Consider the following 18,189-nt stretch of genomic DNA (forward strand, 5'->3'; position numbering starts at 1 on the left):
GTCAAATGCAATGTTCTATTTTCTCTCAGATCAGTCACATGGCCATTAAAACAATAGTATTGTGAATAGATCCATGGGGCCATGCACTGGCTTTGGAAAACTGTCATGTGAATGAGCTCTTAATGTTTGATGCTCTAATTCGGTGATGGATGAGAGCAGTGGGCATAGAATAATGGTGGTGTGAACCCCCATAATCTGATAGAAATTCAGCATTGCAGCACCTTTTCACCTCGCATTTTCTTATTGATCTGTGATGGCTGGACCCCAGCACAGGTGTGAACATAGTCTTAAGGTTATTTATAACTATAATGAGCTTACACCATGTTTATGATACATAAGCTTTCTGTATTTGATTTGCACAACCATAAACCAGGTAATTATTTTAAGGACCACTGAGCAATATTTATAAATATTCATCTCCAAGATACGAGAAGACGGTGCATACATCATAGAGTGACGCTGTATGAGCCACACAGCCCCGGCTCCTGCACGTCACCGCCTCACTAAGCAGACCCTCCACTGGCGACCCCCAGTACCTCACAGCGCTCACTACTCCCTGTGCCCCGCCCGCCGGTCACTCTGCCAATCACAGGTCACATCTCTCCGCAGCCCCTCTTCCCGCTGACCAATGAGCGCGCCCCTGACAAATCTCGCCCCTGTGCCTGGCAGCACCGGACTGTGGACGCGCAGCGAGTGCTCGTATTGTAGAGGCAGAGAACGGTGGAGGTAGAACATGATGTCGGGGGGAGGGGGGGACCGGAGCTGACAGGAGCTGCCTGTCCGGGACCGGATACAGGTGAGTGACATCTCTAAGGACTTCTCCAATGACTTACTAGGAGGTACTAACCGTACTGTGTGCATAGCCCGGTATTATGGAGCGGCGCGTAAGTTATTTCCTGCCAATGTGTTGTGATGGCATCAGCATTGTCCATTACTTCAGGGTTGGGGCACATTGGCACAGGGTAATATCTCCCTGCTGGGAGAATAGAGTCCATAGCCCTGGCGGGCTGGGTGGCTGTGCCCGGTGCATTGAGGTAGTCAGAGATTCTGTGCCCTAGAGCTACATGTATGACAGACAGGGCTATGTGCATGCCAGCTCTCTGGGCATTGTAGTGCCATCTGGGTCATTGCCCAGTCCTGGTCTGCAATCCTCAGGTAGGTGCTGGCTGCTCACTAGCTAGTCCCTGCTATAGAACTACTTTCTTACCTACAGCTGGGGTTCCTGCCATGTTGCCACATCTTGCCCATGGGCTACTTCTATCCTAAGTGCGTGACTCCTGGCAAGCTTGCTATATTTCTGGAACCAAAGCGGGTCATTTTACAATTCCCAATAACTGTCCCAAAAGCGACTTATTGCCCTGCAGCCTGTATGTGGCACTGATCCAGACTCTAGCTGACAACAGTCTGTCCTGTTAGTTGGGCAGTAGATGCATGGGATTCTGCAGGGAAGTCTTTCTCGGTGTCCTGGATTGCTTACCTGATTATTGCACAGATCCGCATAGCTAGTAGTCATTTACAGATACATTTACACTCGTGGTGCTTTGTCTTTTGTTTAAGACATACGAAGCACGTCAGTGCCCACAATGAAGCAACGCTGACATTCTGCCACTTCAGACCACTTGTTATAGTTTCATTCCTATTGCACTATGTAACATTTTTATCCATTTTGTGACCAGCATACACAGCGCTGATCTTGAATTTATACCATGAGTCAAATGGACAGTGCTTTTGTAGATTTGATATTGGAAAGCTTTTTTTTTTTTTTTCTCTAAATCTTGTCTATAAATCGTTTTATTGTCCAAACAATTGTTTCTCCCATTGTCACTTTGATCTACTTGAAGAGATCAAACATAATGCTGATACAATGGGGCATGTCTGCTATTGTAGAGTTTCAGTGGAGCATGTACAAAGGTTTGTGTGAGGTCATCTAGGTGAGACTAAAAGCAGGCTATAATACCTTCTTCGCGTAGATATTAGATAGTGTTTTAACCCTACCTGAGATCCAGATCTCACGTTAAAATCTGCTGCCCACAATATGCTGTGCAATATGATTTTGTTTAATAGGCCAGAAATAACACGAAAAGCTGTATGATTGCCAGCATTCTTTATAACATCTTACTGTATGAATCATCAGATCTACAAGTGATAAATTACATTTTTGTCATCCCTGATCTGTTTGTTGTATACAAGTAGAAATTATACTAAGTTAGTTATCACAACTGCAGTTCGCTTGGCGAGATATTGGACTTTGCGAATCATTTTTCTACCTGGTTTGTTGCTCCTCTTACACAGCAGTAAGACTCCAGATGTTTTGTTTTAATGAATGGGTAGTAATGAATTCCTATTTATGTAAGGCGCTAGTATAATATGCCGTCTTCAGCTAGTTTTAGATTGTAGTGATAAAGCTGCTAAAGAGAAAAACACATGTGTATTGTCTACATGTGTTACTGCATGTGTGGGTTTCCAATGGGAAACATCTCTAGGAACATTTCCTAAAACATTCAAAGAAGTCCAGCATGTTTATTTTCATATCCGGAATATACTGCCAAATAAAAGTCAAACTGGCAAAATATAGAACTATATTGGTATTTTAGGATCCTTAAAGGGTATATCCACATGGGACATATACACTGAAGATTTTACAGGGGGAAACCCTCATCTTTCATGGATGATCACTTTTAGGCTGGGCCCCACATGGTGGAAATGTAGTATTTTACAGTTGCAGCAATGTGGATGGGATTCTGTTGTATCCCATACTAACTTTGGGTTAAAATATGTGCTGTGGACATGCAGCGTTTTCCAAAACCGTTGAGGATTTGGAAATCACAGCATGTCAATTATATCTACAGAAATGCTGCTGGTTTCCCTATAGATATAATTGAAACAGAACAACCACAATGCATTGCTGTGGCGGCTTTTCCCACAGTGCTTTTTTGCTGCAGGGTGCCACATAGGGCCTTAGCCTAAGGCACATCTTAAAGGGGCTCTATCATTACATTTTAGTGTTTTGAGATAAAGATATGCCTGAAAAAGGCTATTCAGGTGCTGTTAGTCGTTTTTAATAAGACCCCCCCCCCCTGTTTTTTTTTTTTATAATTACCTTTGAAATGGTTATGTAAATCACTCTCTTCGTGCACAGTGGGAGTTCTGTGCACTCCCAAGCGTCATCTTGCTTTTGCTGCATAACTCCTCCTGCTCCTTCTTCTTCACCGCCTCCAGCATTGTCCTTCCCGGCGGTTTCTATTGAAAATTACTGCATGCGCAGTAGCTATTGTGCTATTGTGCATGCTCCAGCGCCAGCTCGCAATGTTCTCTACAGGAAAATGGTGCTGGAGAGTGCACAGTAGCGATCCAGAGGGAGCTCTACTGCGCATGCGCAAAATTTCAATAGAAACTGCCGGGAAGGACAATGCTGGTGGCGGTGAAGAAGAAGGGGGGGGGGGTGTTACTTAAAATGTATATGAAATATGACTAATTTATTTATACCCTTTTTTGTAGCTAATGTTTGTTTGTCTTTTATATCTTTGGACTTCAACCTGGTCACTCCCAAGCTGATAATTCTACTTTTCTTGAGTTTACTTACTTGGTGGGATCTTTTGGTGTTACTACACATACCCGTGACTCAAAAAACATGCAACTAAAATTTAATACCTCAATCTCATCTTAATGGGTGTTGTTGGTGTGAAGCACATGGGCTCCTGGAAGATACATTTCAGATAAATGTGACTATAGAATCTATAGAAATTTCAGCAATTACCATATATGCATATGTTTTCTTTTGTTCAGATGGTTCAATTGGTCCTTCCAAACAAATTTACCGTATATGTGAGAAATACATTTAAGGCTAAGGCCCCATGTCACTGGCCACAGCAAAAAATCACTGCAGGATCACTGGCATTATTAGAAACCTCCACCTTCCATTATACCTATAGGGAAACACCCGGCGTTTCCGAAGGTACAATTGACAAGCTACATTTGTAAAACTGTGGAGGTTTTTTTCCGCCAAGTTTATGCTACACGGGGACCCGTCCTAAAATTTCTGTAAAATTGGTTGAAACTGGTTACAGATCTAATGTGCATACCCCAAGTATTGTTTTTTATGAGTAACCTGGTACAGTGCACCTGAGATTACAGCCTTATTGATAATAAAATGTCTGTGTAGAATGCGTCACGTCTTGAGAAGTTGGCATTTTATAGCTGGAGAAAGGCACTGAGTTTGCCAGTGGTTACAGCCGCTTTGGTGTGAGCGTTGCTAATAAGGAGGCTTCTCTGTGTATTATTTCGATGCTGTTTGTGAGTAAAATACATTATGCCATGCTTCATGAGAGACAGTCTATCACAGTTACTGATCTGACTGTGTATATACATTGGATATGGGGGATATTGTCACTCCTTAGGGAGAGACCACCATATAGGTGTGTGGAGACTTGTTAAGCCTTTAGCACTCCACTTTGCAAGGAACTATGGGAAGAATATGCAAATCTGCCTTCCATGATGTAATTAGGAAGACAGTTGCTGCCTCATTGTTGCAAACCAATAGAGGGCGCTCACTGGAATGTGCAAGCCCGTCTTAAGACAGGATTCCAGTGAAACAACCCAATAATGGCTGCTCCCTTTAGCCTCATGCCCGACCTTCCAAGAGGCCTTTGTTTAGCAATGACGCTGGGATTAATACCAGGTATAGTTTCTCAATCGAGGACAGCTGTTTCGATCTGGTTGGATCTCATCAGCCCGATGTAGAGAGGACTATAACCTGGTATAGGTGAGAGGCTTAGACAGGGTTTGGGGGATATTGTCACTCCTTAGGGAGAGACCACCATATAGGTGTGTGGAGACTTGTTAAGCCTTTAGCACTCCACTTTGCAAGGAACTATGGGAAGAATATGCAAATCTGCCTTCCATGATGTAATTAGGAAGACAGTTGCATGTATACATTGGATAGGAAGTTGTTGTTACATCCTGCACTGTCAATGTGTGTGGCATGGATATGTCACACTGTGGTTATCAAAAGGAGAACTTTCCCTGACCTCTTCTCTAACCTTATATTTGTCTAAACTCCTAAAAACCAATAGAATTTCTGATGCAGATCTATTGTGCATCCATTTTTGAGTGTTTAGCAATTCACAGAATGCCCAGTGAGAACATGCCTATATAGTGCAATCCCGTGCGTGTTCATGGCATATATGGTGTCCTTCTGGCTACATTTCTGCATATTAAATGGTAAATGATACATCTAGAACATTGGGAATGTATAGAGATACTAAAAAGGAGCTATTGCATCTTACCCTTTAAGGGCTAAGCCAATTTTCATTTTTATACTTGTGATTTTTTTTTCTCCATCTTCCAAAGACTATAACTTTTTTTTTTTTTTTTCATTGACCCAGCTTTATATGAGAGCTTTATTTTTGCATGACAAATTGTATATCACCGTGGTGCTACTTATTGATGGATTTTGAAAAATTCAGAAAACAGCAGTTGTACCATTTTCTTACTGGTTTTTGCTTTCACTGCATTCAGTGTATAACGGGTTGCCTGCATTCTGTGGGTCAGCACCATTCAGGCTCGTTCACACGGGGCCAGTGGGGCGGAATTTGGATGCGGAATACGCCTCCATACAATAGTGGTCTATGTAGACTGCTAGCGTTCGTTCTTCCGCTAGCGTTTTTTTGTCGCTAGCGGAAAAAAGAAGCTACATGACCTTTCTTGTGGCGGATTCCACCTCAGGAAATCAATACAAGTGAATGGGAGGTGGAAACCATGTCGCGGTTTTTTGGCAAAAACCGCCAGGCGTTTTATCAAGGTCCATTCACTGTGCTGGAGGGAAAAAAACACCTGGGGTTTTTTTGAGGCAGTTTTTACCGAAAACCGCTACAAAAAACGTCTCTGTGTCAAAAGACCGCTTCCTAATTCCTGAAGTGGTTTTTTTTCAGTACCAAATTCTGCCACCCCCTATTCACGTGTGAACTAAGCCTTATGGCAATACCACATTTACATAGTTTTTGTTTTGCTACAATATCTTAAAAAATGTAAATCTTTGAAAAAACAATAAATATCTTGGCTGTGCCATATTCTTTCCTAGTGTGGTACTGATACTATTTATACTATTTTGGGGAATGTCTGATGTTCTGATCACTTTTTATTACGTTTTTTGGAGGAGAAAAAGCAAAAAATTACCTCTGATTTTTGCATTAAAAAAAAAAAATAAAAAAAAATTCTTCTTCAATCCATGTCATTCACCTTGTGGGATAATATTTTTTTTATATTTTAACAGACTGAGCACTTTCAGAGTACAGAACTGAAATCTATGGATAGATAGATAGAGGAAAATAGGCACAAGAGACTTGGTAAAAGTCCCCCCTCAGTCTTTCCTGTATGAACAGGTGGATAAACTATCACTGCAGGTTTGTGGGAGATTGAGGCTGTATTAGACTTGTTCTCACCTCCTCTGATCCCTGTCCATCTCTGCCTACTTTTCTCGAATGTGCGAGTAGGGTGGAAAATGGATAAACTGGTACTGTGATTCATAAAGAACATTTAATATATGCTTTTCTGAGCAAACTGTTCTGCTTAAATCAGTAGGAATGTTTTCTAACCATACAGTGAGTTGGGTTGTCTATTGGCAAACGCCACCTTTGTCCAACAGATTGACCTACGAAGGGGTCTGTTGAGTTTTATTTCATGTTTTTTTACACTGGTCATTTGTTGTAATGTCTTCTCATTCCAATTACAGATATACACACTCATTAACCTTAAAGCTGATTAAAACTTTCACTGCTTACCTGCAATCACTCACATGCCAGCTGTCTAGTGTATGTGCAGGTCACTTACAGAAGAAGTCCGATATCACTTTTAGTAGACAGCGGACACAGAGGTTTGAGAAGTAGAAACATTAGCAGACAGGGCCTTGTGGAGGATAACAACAAGGTTGGGAAGGGAAAAATTTGACTATAAGGCTGTTGTGTTACTAAAACTGATGTTTCCTGGGCTGCTGGGTGTTGATGTCAGCCCTGAAGGGAGCATATAACTTCATATTAAGGCCCTTTCACATGAATTCTTTTTCTGTCCAAATGCTGTCTGTGGAAAAAAAAATGGACGTTATCTATGTAATGTCCATGTTGATCCATTTTTGACACATTCAGTGCTAAGTGATGCTGAAAAATAGAGACTGCATTTTTTGGGGGCACTTTAAACCCCCCTCCCCCCACAGATGTGATGCAGATTGAAAATGGATGCTGTACATCCTAGTGTATTTCCATTATTTTTATTTTTTTGTAAGTACAGTAGGTTGTATTGATATAAAAAGTTGTCTAGAATTGTGTGTCTCTGCAATGTAGATCAGCTTATTTGGCGACTGTACAGTGATAACAGTTTGATGAGGAACTCCCTGACAATATAATGATGTAGTACATGGTAGTAAAGCCGTACTAAATTACCACACTGGCGTGTGCTGCTTTGGCGAGATTACAGTGTGGTTTTCATTGACTGTTTCAGCTGTTTGTTGGGTAGCTTACTACATGCCAGCCATTGCAGTTTTGGCAAAGCATCTGTAACACTGGGTTCCGGTACTATGATGTGACACTTTTTGACAGGAGATGGATTTTATTGTGCAGCGCTGGCATGACTGCAGTTTAAGAATGTAGGAAAAATTAGCCAGACATCAATTCTCCTCGGAACAGGTTTTAAGAATTACACAGTCAATTAGGAAGCGAAATAAAATATCAGAAATATATCCTTGCACTATATAAGCCAACTGTTGCCAAGTCCTTGACATTTACAAAGGCTAAGATTGTATATGTCGTGCATGCAGCTTTCAGTGTGAACGTGCTACCTTTCTTATTATTCTTCTCTTTTGGTCTACTTTTAACTTACATCTTTTAAATATATATGCAAAACTCACATTTTTGCTAAATGGTGCAATTGTTAAGTTTCTAGCATATACACCTGTATCCAACCAAGGTTTCAACAGTACGGACAATGATGGTTGATAGGATTGTTGATTGCTATTAATGCTAAAGATAATATACATTACCGAGGAGTTGGACTTTGTTCACATTATGCTTTGGTCATACATCAGATTTACACTAGCATTGACTTATCTGTTGTACCGGTCTGTCAGAGCACCAGAACAACAGATAGGCGGACCGCTGTAATAACAGTTACATATGGAGTCTGATGGACCCCATTGACTATAAAACTAATGGAAGAAAAAATTCTTTGTGCACAACTTTTTCGTCCACTGTTTTCAGGCGGACGTTGTGATGGATTAGAGAAATGGTACTTGTACAGACGTAGCAGAGGTTAACATGACTATTAACACGCTAACAACGCTGTGGCGCGGAATGTTAACTTGACTCAATTCATTTTTAATGGTTTTTGATGTCTTGTGAGATAGGATATAACACTAGACAGTCATGTTTAAACCATTATACATCTGTATATAGAATACTAGCATCTGCCTGCGACTTCGTCTGTGGGTTGGTGTTGGCGCTGATCTACCTGCGGCCACGTGTCGGCTCTGTAACTGTGCAGTATACCTAGGTGTGCCCCGGCCCCGCCTCAAGCCACTTCCCGTGGGCCCCACTACCCGTGGGTATCGGCTTTCATTTGATATTTCACAAGACAATGTTTTTTTATATTTGTTTTGGATAAATGAAATTCAAAATTTCGACGCGCAATTGTGTAAAAAACATATGTTTTAAAATTGTGAAAAAATGGTTATATTTGTACAGGGTTTCAACTTGATCCTAGTTTTTTTTTTTTTTAAGCCTTGAATCATCTGATGTTATGTTGGTGTGGCTTCTTCCTTTTTTCTTTTCAAATTACAACTTGCTGAATTCAACATGCAAGAATGAAGAAATATAAAACACAAATCCTGTAAGTGCCTGAATAAATACATCTTATCATCAGAACACAACTTGTTCAGTATTTTCAACCTGAATGCATTGAACAAACCAAAAGAAAAAAGGTGATCACATCCGCAAGTATAGTCGCAAGATTTTGCGCGGACATTAGCATCGGACACTAGCTATCGGACACCGACGGTAGTGCAAACGCTCCTTAAGACGTGTATTTTCTTGTCTTGCAGCAGTAGGGACACACAACTGTATAGTGCACACTGCAACTGTTAAAGATTTATTTATTTTTTTAAAATAAATACAAGAATGTATTCTTACAGTCAGTGGTTGGTGCATGGGAAGCCACTTCTGGTACTAGTGATCCCTGACATACTGCTTCTGCAGGAAGAGATAAGTAGCCTCTATGTTACACCAGAAACCAGTACAATTGTCAGGTTCTGACGTTGGAACATGATATTTCTAGAAATATTATTTACGGCTTGTCAATGAACATTTTCTATAACCTTTTCTAATGGTATTATTTAAAAAACACTCTAAACACATATCCCATCATTATGTGATGTTTCATTCACAGCACAAATGCAGCAGTGCTAACACTTCCAGCAGTACTGAGCCATCTGTTCTCCAATTCTCTCTGAAGTGGCCATAGATGCTGCTATGTGACAAATGGATGCTGCATGCTTTTCCTATGAAGTCACTACAACGTCTGTCATAGAAACCCCCTGTTGCTTCTAATGGGGAAGTGTTTTTTTCCCCACTTAGTTCAGTTGAGCAAGTTCCCCCCACTGTACATAGTGTGCACATATGCATTGCTTTTTTTTCCTATCCTTCTGTACCATCTCTAGGAACGAAGAACTGAAAGAGCAGTGAAAATGGATTCCTTTAACATTGGTCACCAATGGAGATCGACAAATCTTATTGGCTTTAGGGCTTATTGATTATAGGGCTATAAACAGAACTAGAAAGAAAATTAAAATTATCCAGAAACAAAAGTATTTAGAGGTCCACATGGAATACAAGACTGGTAAATCTCAAATACCAATTTGTGCTGGATGCCCCTAAGTTGTGTCATTCAGAATAGTGGTATGTTTTATGTGGTAAAGGGTAAGTTCACACTGGGTTTTTTGGTCAGGAACCTGAGGAGGAGGCTTCCTCAGTTTCTGGACCAAAATACGGGTAGCTGCAACTGGATGCCACCGGTGCACTGTACCGGCATCCAGTCGCGCATACACTCTGGATTAGGCCCAAATGAACGGGCCTAGTCGGGAGGGAGTGTCCTCAGGCGGATGTCACGAGGCGAATCCGCCTGAAAGAATCAGCATCTCGCTTCTTTTTCCGGGAGCCGAAACAAACAGCTCCTGGTAAAAAGAACTGACCGGCTCCCATTGATTTAAATGGTATCCGTGTTTTTGGTCAGGATTATGAGACGGATACGGCCTCAAAATCCTGACCAAAAAACGCCATGTGAACTTACCCAAAGGGTTCTTTTGGGACCCTCAGTATATAGAGCTTCGGTAGGTACTGCTACCTTTGCATCACCCATAGCTATACCTCTATTCAAAGTACCCCCTCAGCCTGGTATTGTTAGGGCATGTAAAGCTTAAAGTGTACCTCCAGTTATAAACAGCATTTAATAAATGAATAATACAAGTGAAAATAAGAAAGTTTGTAATATCTTATTAAGGTGAACTGTTCTCTTCATCACTTTTTAAGCTATCCTGCTTCTCTTCAGTCGGCTTAGATTCTGTCTCCAAATCCAGCCTCATACACAGAGCTCTATGGAGAAGGAAGATTTTGAGTACGGGGCTGCTATTGACTGGCTAATTGATTCATTGTCTCGTTCTATGCGCTGGTAGCCTCTTATCTACAAGCCTAGCAGTGTTAAAAATAAATAAATAGCATTGAATGGCAAATAGCAATTATTAGCAACTGCACTTTAATAAGATTGCAAAACCTGTTTGAAGGGCCTTTTCTGTGCCTCCAATTTTATTTTTTTTTGTGTAGGCTTCTACATTACTCTGGAGGAAAAAACTGTGATCTGCTCCTTCCGAATCTCTCTGCACAGTGGTATTGTAGTCTAAAAGCGTTTCCTCTCTGTGGCAGTGCATGTTTGGGTGCCATCTGTACAGGCTTCATTGTACTGGTCTTTGCAAAGCTCTGCTAAAGATACCCAGTGTACTTGCAGCCTTTGTTTTCTGCCGGTCCAAAATGCTTACAATATTCTCAGTTGGAGTTCCCATAGGATTTTTTTGTTGTACATTCTTGTGTTTTAAGTTTTTCTCCTTGGAGACGCAGGCAGCTGCTATAGTTTTTAGATCCCTTGTTAAATTGGCCAAGTTTACACGTCGTCCTATGCAGTTTCCATTGCTCTTGTGAGTAACATAAGTGATTTTTTTTTTTTTTTTTTTTAAATCCTCTTCCTATTCCTGCTCTTACAAACTGTTTGTATAGCGTATATAACATTTTAATTGAAAATATATTAGCCTCGGTCCTTGCTGCAGGGTTCTACGTGATCGGTTGTTATCTGAATGTCCAGTTTTTAGTTAAAGCAGAACTACATATTATTATATACCCCAGAAACCTCCTGCAGTTCTCTTGCATATAGTACTTTACCAGTTTGTGATTTATCTAGCAGATGCTGGATTTTCAAATGTGAGCTGTGTCTTCTGGATTATTGTGTAGTTACACTGTATTTTGTATCTACCATCATCCATTACTGCCTGTGTGCCTATGCACACAGGACCAGGACTACAAAGCAACTTAAAGGGTGTCTTTCATTGCAAAAAGGCCTATTCCAAGGTTATTCCAGCAGTAGATTTTGAATAAAGTGACTTTTGCTCTTCACTGCAGCATCTTCGGTGAGCGGGGTGTTTTCTTTCTTTCACAGAGCACAGACTCATCACTGGATCCCACCTATTTATTGTTAGGTGCCATCCTCTTCTGATTGTAGAGCCTTCCTCCTAGTCTTCATGTCAGTGTTGTCACTAGCATCTCAGCGCTGATGTGATGAGATTTTTTTTACATGTTTTTACTTTATATCCAGGAAAATATAAACAAAAGAGGAGGGAAAATGTTAATTTATTTTGATTTAATAGCACAAAGTGCTACTAAAATTTTTTTTACAATAGTTTTTCCTCTCCGTTACGGTAATTTTTATTTTGTATTTGCCATCGGGTTGGGGCTAGAACTTGTGATGAGGGCATGTTATTGGCATATTTTTTATTTATATTTTAAAGGGATTCTATCACTCTCACACAATTTTTTTTCTGGGTACCACGTTGGAATAGCCTTAAAAAAGGCTATTCTCCTACCTTTTGTTGTCTTCTCCACGTCGCCGTTCGCCTACAATCCCGGTGTCTCTTGGTGTGCAAATTAGCTCTCTCGCAGCACTGTGGGTGGGCCCCAGCGTTCAAGCAGCACTGGGGGCGGGCCCCAGCGTTCAAACAGCACTGGGAGCGTCCCCAATGCTGCGAGAGAACTCTCTCCAGCACCACCTTCATCTTTGTCAGCAGTGTCCTCTTCATCCTCTTCTTCCGGCGGTGGCTTGTAACTTCTAGGCCTCGGGCCTTGGGCAAAGCAGACTGCGTATGCCCACAGGCTACGAGAAAATGGCCGCTTACAATACTAGTCTTGGTTCTGGAGTCCTGGATTTCGAATCCCCCCAGGAACAACATCTGCAAGGAGTTTGTATGTTCTCTCCTCCATGTTTGCGTGGATTTCCTCCCATTCTACAAAGACATATTAATAGGAAAAAAAAAATTACATTGTGAGCACTATATGGGCACTCCAATGATAGAGCCCCTTTCAGTTTGCCACCATATACACATACTCAAAAGCTGTGAACTAAGTAGCTTACCAGTGCTGCATCAGGATTACCTAATACAATGGGTAACAATGGAGTAGGACACAAGACAATAGAGCTGGATTCCTATAACAGGAGAGAGTCGGTGGGAATACTGTACTCAGAAGAGTTGTTCGAGTAGGTACATAGTTACCGACTACTGTCTGATGGGCCACTACTGGTCGATTCTCGTCTCTCCAGTGGTTTTCTTTGTACGAGTTGTGTTTTCCTGTGTATTGGAATATGTGACAACCAGCCAGTTTTCCTTGCCGTGGGGGCAGCTGTGTTTGATCAGATCTGTTTTGAGTTGAGAAGAATGTCTAAACAGAAATGCAGTTATTGCTGGGAGGACGGTCCTCGTGTATATTCCACAGCTCTGCCACGCAGTCATCCTGGTTCATTGTCTGCTCCACTTCCAGGAGACTTTATGGATGTGAATTTGTTGGTGTTTAATGGCAATCACATTCCTGGAAAAACTGAGTAAGACGGCTCTGTCTGAGAAAAACCTGTGTTGTGGTTCAGACGAGAGGTTTCGAGTAACCGAGAGAGCTATTGCTGGCTCTAGACTGTGGCACATCCTTCTGTTTAGTAGGTTTTACTGTGACTAGCGTAAAGATCAGGTAGCAATGACTGAGGTGTATTATTGGGAATTTCCTTATTATATTAGTCCTTCCCATTGTATGAAGACTTTACATATATAAGAACGGGTTGTCTAGGGTATAGGTTTAGGGTAGGCAATGTATTGGGCTCTCTTCATGGCTACACTTTGTAAGTTTATGAGGTGGATGACCCTGTCTGCCATGAAGGGGAGGGTAGAAGTGAGCTTGGGGATCATGCTCTTGTAGTTTCAGAGTGGAGGCAGGGAGACATGACTACAGTTCCTTGAGGTTGTCATATGTCACACACACTTTCCTGGTCTTGGATAAATCCCCCTCAAAAGAGCTAGAGGTTCACGTTAGCTATATGTTTATTACACACATGGAACAGTTTATTTTACGGGCTACATTAATTATATAAATACAAGCTTGTAATATCCTTAGAGCTTAATACCCCATATACATAGACAACCCTAACCCATGGATTTTGGCATTATTAGAGTATCTTTCCTGACAGATGATTTCAGGTGAAGGAAGGATGGCACATGTTAAATTATATTATGTCCGATCCTTTATTTTCCCAGGATAAAAACCACTGCCATAGTATTCCAAAGTGGCTTACTCCCCTCTTCCTGTTGAGAAGATATGAATGCTGAGTGTGCCAACAGCTATTGAAGGTGTATGGGCACCTTTTATATCTATATGTAACCTTATTACACAGTCACAATGTATCTGCTTTGTTCTTTGAATATTCAAACTCACTGCCACAGAGTAGAAGTAGCTCTGTATGTGTTGTTTATTTCTACACAGTCAAGTTATATTATTATGACCCCCTCCTACTTATGACTTCAGAAGTGCGGAGCTCATTTAGGACGTGACTTGTAGTGGATGGCTTGTTGGCTATATAAGGCGTGCAATAGGCTGTTTGAACACATATCACATTAGCTGCAAATATGTGCAAGGACCAACCAGCAAGCTACAATGGAGCAGCTCATCTTTAAAATGGACCAGAGGGCTACCAGATGTGTTTCTGAAACAGATCGGTAAACCGTACTGCGTATGGGCTTCCAAATCATACCAAATTTGACCACCGCTGATTGGCAAAGGGTTGCCTTCTCTAATCACATATTCTGCTTCATCGAACAGATGGACACCGGTGTGTCAGATGAGAAACATTGAGAGAACAAACACCATGTAACCATTGCTGGAATAGCTGCCAGCAAACAGTAGTACCCACCGATAACCCATGCGAACATGAAAAAAACCTTAGAACTTATTACTTATACATTTTTAGGCACAACTTATGTCAATTCTATGCACTTTTAGCACCTGTCATTTGTCCAAAGCTGCTGCATGCTTCTGTATTTCTCTGCCAAGCTCAGACAACTTAGGAACCTGAACACTGGGACACAAGAATAAATGAGTTCCATACTTCTGAATCCACCCCCTCCATATTTAAGGAATGTTTCAGATGTGTTCTCACTTATGGTGACAACCATGTCAATAGCAGGTAGATATTCCTTGTGTCCTATGACTCACTGAAGGCAGATGCTACTAGCTCTGAAGATCAGTGCATTATTGGGTGTAAGATAACGTATGACATTTCTTTTTCATCAATGTGTCACTTTCCTGCATGTCATAGACATTGTTGCTTGGTAGCAAGTACTCCAGAGTGTATACTAATGACTTCAGCTCTGTCAAACTTCCTTCCTAGGAATGTATTAACATTTAATAAATCTGACCTGAAAATGACACTGTTGGACTTTTCGATCATGGTAGATTTGACACCAGGATGTTCACTTGTTTCATGTGGTTGGTCTTTTTTCAATCCCCTGTGTGTGTGTGTGTGTGTGTGTGTGTGTGTGTATGTATATATGTGTGTATGTATGTCTATCTATATATATATATATATATATATTTGTAGAACTGTGTAATGTTCTCCTATGGATCGTTACCCAATTGTACCTAATGAAACCTATATGTTGTATCAATCTGCCTACTAGCCCACGTAGTCTAGTTTGTGGTAGGGATGTCATCAAGCAGACTTCTCGAATCATTGCACCTTAGCCATGCATGTAACTCCATGAGAACATATTGGCAGCTGTGGTGTCCTCATATCCCATATGATTCACTGTAACAGAATAGAGCTCTAAATGTTGGCTCTGATGTTTCCTCTGCTTTGGCCATTCTCCAGACTGAATGGTTCTCGTAAGTTAATTCATTGTAACTCGCTTCTTTACTGAATGCGTGTCTACAGCTGCTTATTAGCCATGTCTAACCAAAGGCATGCTCCCATGCTGTGTGCATATTACAGTAATAGGGTAACTGACATGGATGTACTCGTTGTTAGGTCAGGATTTGGGAGTCATGGCTTAAAAAGAATGTTCTGGAATGTAGATTAAAGCAAAATAAGCCCTGCAACAAGTGTGTATGATCAGCTTACAGCTGTACTTCCATTAGCTGCTGTGCTTGGTCTTCTGGTGAATATAGTTCTTCCTGATATTGGCCTCACAAGCTGGCTATATATACCATTAAAGGGATAGGCCAAGGTTAAATGTTATCTCTTATCCATGGAATAAGGAATGGGGTTCCTATTAGAACAGGGCCTGTTCCCCATCGAAATGGAGTGGTAGGCTGAGTATCAATACTGCCAATTCATTCATTGTCAGTGGTTCTGATAGCTGAGCACTCAGATGTCTTCAGCAGTTCCATAGACAGTGAAAGAAGCGGTAGTGTGTGTGCTTGGGGTTTCACTTAATTTTGATGGGGGGAACGGGAATCTGTTCTTGTCTTCATTGGGGGTCCAAGCAATTGGACCATGACAATTGGTCCATGGTGGCACTGCAGGATTGGCATATATTGGCCTTAATGACCTGATCCCCTTTTTTTTTTTTTTTTTGAGTTGTAATTTTCTACTTTTTCCTTCCATATAGTTTATTGAAGGCTTGTTTTTTGTGGGTTGTGTTATAGTTTTCTAGTGGCAGTACATGTGTATCTTAGACTCCCTTTAGGAAAAGTTAAAATTGCTATCATTGGCTCTAGTGATTTTTCAGGGAGGCTGCTGCTGATGACTCTTCAGCCTTCCCTGCTCTGAAATAGATTCTACACTATATGTTGTGTATAAGATTGTCAGTATTTTTCCAACTGGACTCACAAAGCACAGTTGGATGCAGAGTGTTGCTAACAAGTGGATCCCGAAGAATGTAAAAGGCACAATCTCTTGTTTTTTATTTTATCCAATAAAATCCTATATCCAGTGTTAGAAAAGTATCAAGATAACCTTTCAATGTTTTTAAATAATAAAAAAAAAATTGGATGCATTGACTACATAGAAATTTATGGCTGTAAGCAGACTCCAGTTTACATTTGTGGCCATCAAACAAGATGTGTTTCCTGTGTAGTTTTCCCAGCTGAGCTGGCCTAATGAGTGTGTTTGGATGTTTAGCGATCAGATGTTAGCACATATGTTACGGAATAAATAGAGGAGGGGGAGACAGACACTACCCTTCAATTTTCCCGGCAAACAGGTCAATATGCGGTTCTGTGGTCTAATCTAGCGTATAAATAAGATGGAAAACGACTTCTTTACACATTTTATTTACAAGCTGCTAAAGTGTACATTATGTGCAACCAAAATATGTTATTGACAATTTCAGGAATATGAAAAAATACGAGTTTTTCTTTAGTCTGGTCATTCTTTGTATTTTATCAATGTATTGATCATCTGTGAGGGATTAATGATATGAAGGATGGCCCAATATGCAATGTCTTATTAATGTGCCTATGAAGTTCTAGATGGTGGGAATGTAATAATACGGTAATATTCAGTGGAAATGCATACAAAGAAAATGAATGTAAATTATGGTTTGTATGATGGACACAAACAAATCCTTGTTCTTGTATGGTGGCCCACAAGTATACAGTCAGTTTCCAGAGGAATGAATTGTAACTAGAGAGGCTCTAAATGAACAGGTATTCACATCATAATAGGGAGATGCTTTTTATGCAGTTACAGAACAACACCAGGAAGACATTGGCTAAGATTTACTGATGAATAGACATTGGAAATGTAGACCCCAGGAAGATTGCAATCTCTCTTTGTGACATTGTATATATTGATCGTGAATATGAATGTGGTCTTAGAAATCCATATCTGCAGGATTTTTTTGCCTTACGTCTGTTTGTTATGATAGACTTCAATATATGGCTGTGCTCACAAAGGTGCCCCAATGGTCCTTATTGACTATAGTTAGTCCCATCTTCTTTCTGCCATGGAGCTTGCCCGGCATGCTGTATTTTGTCTGCTTTTTTGGAGATAAAGCCCCATATGGACCTTCAAGTTTAGATGTGAATTTGGCCCTAGTAGCACATAATTGTGACATGCTTGTGACATCTCTAGATATACATATAATTCTTTTTTTTTTGGTTGAGATCTGATCACATTTAGAAAAATATATTTATCCCGGGAAGACTGATAGCAAATACGGAGTGTAAATCCATCCTAAGGGTGCATTCACACTGAGTAAACGCTAGCTTATTTTGTAGAGTAAAATTACACTTGTAAATTTTGCTATCCCATTGACTTCAATGACATTTTACAGGCGTATTTTTACAGGCGTATTTTTTACAGGCGTATTTTTTACAGGCGTATTTTTACACTTGTAAAAAAATATCATTGAAGTCAATGGGATAGCAAAATTTACAAGTGTAATTTTACTCTACAAAATAAGCTAGCGTTTACTCAGTGTGAATGCACCCTAAGGGTGCATTCACACTGAGTAAACGCTAGTTTATTTTGTAGAGTAAAATTACACTTGTAAATTTTGCTATCCCATTGACTTCAATGATATTTTTTTACAAGTGTAAAAATACGCCTGTAAAAAATACGCCTGTAAAA

The 18,189-nt window shown here is 40.6% G+C and overlaps 1 protein-coding gene across 2 annotated transcripts in view; it reads left to right on the top strand.

The window, feature by feature from the left end:
• Nucleotides 1-701: 701 nt before the first annotated feature.
• Nucleotides 702-18,189, top strand: part of TPST1 (tyrosylprotein sulfotransferase 1) — a 58,964-nt gene continuing 41,476 nt past the window's right edge. For both annotated transcript variants that reach the window (XM_075264917.1, XM_075264918.1), the window contains exon 1: nt 702-796. The gene's annotated coding sequence lies outside the window, so the exon portion shown is untranslated. The remainder of the gene's footprint in view (nt 797-18,189) is intronic.

The sequence above is a fragment of the Leptodactylus fuscus genome, chromosome 2, assembly GCF_031893055.1.
Source record: "Leptodactylus fuscus isolate aLepFus1 chromosome 2, aLepFus1.hap2, whole genome shotgun sequence".
In the NCBI taxonomy this organism is placed as follows: Eukaryota; Metazoa; Chordata; class Amphibia; order Anura; family Leptodactylidae; genus Leptodactylus; species Leptodactylus fuscus.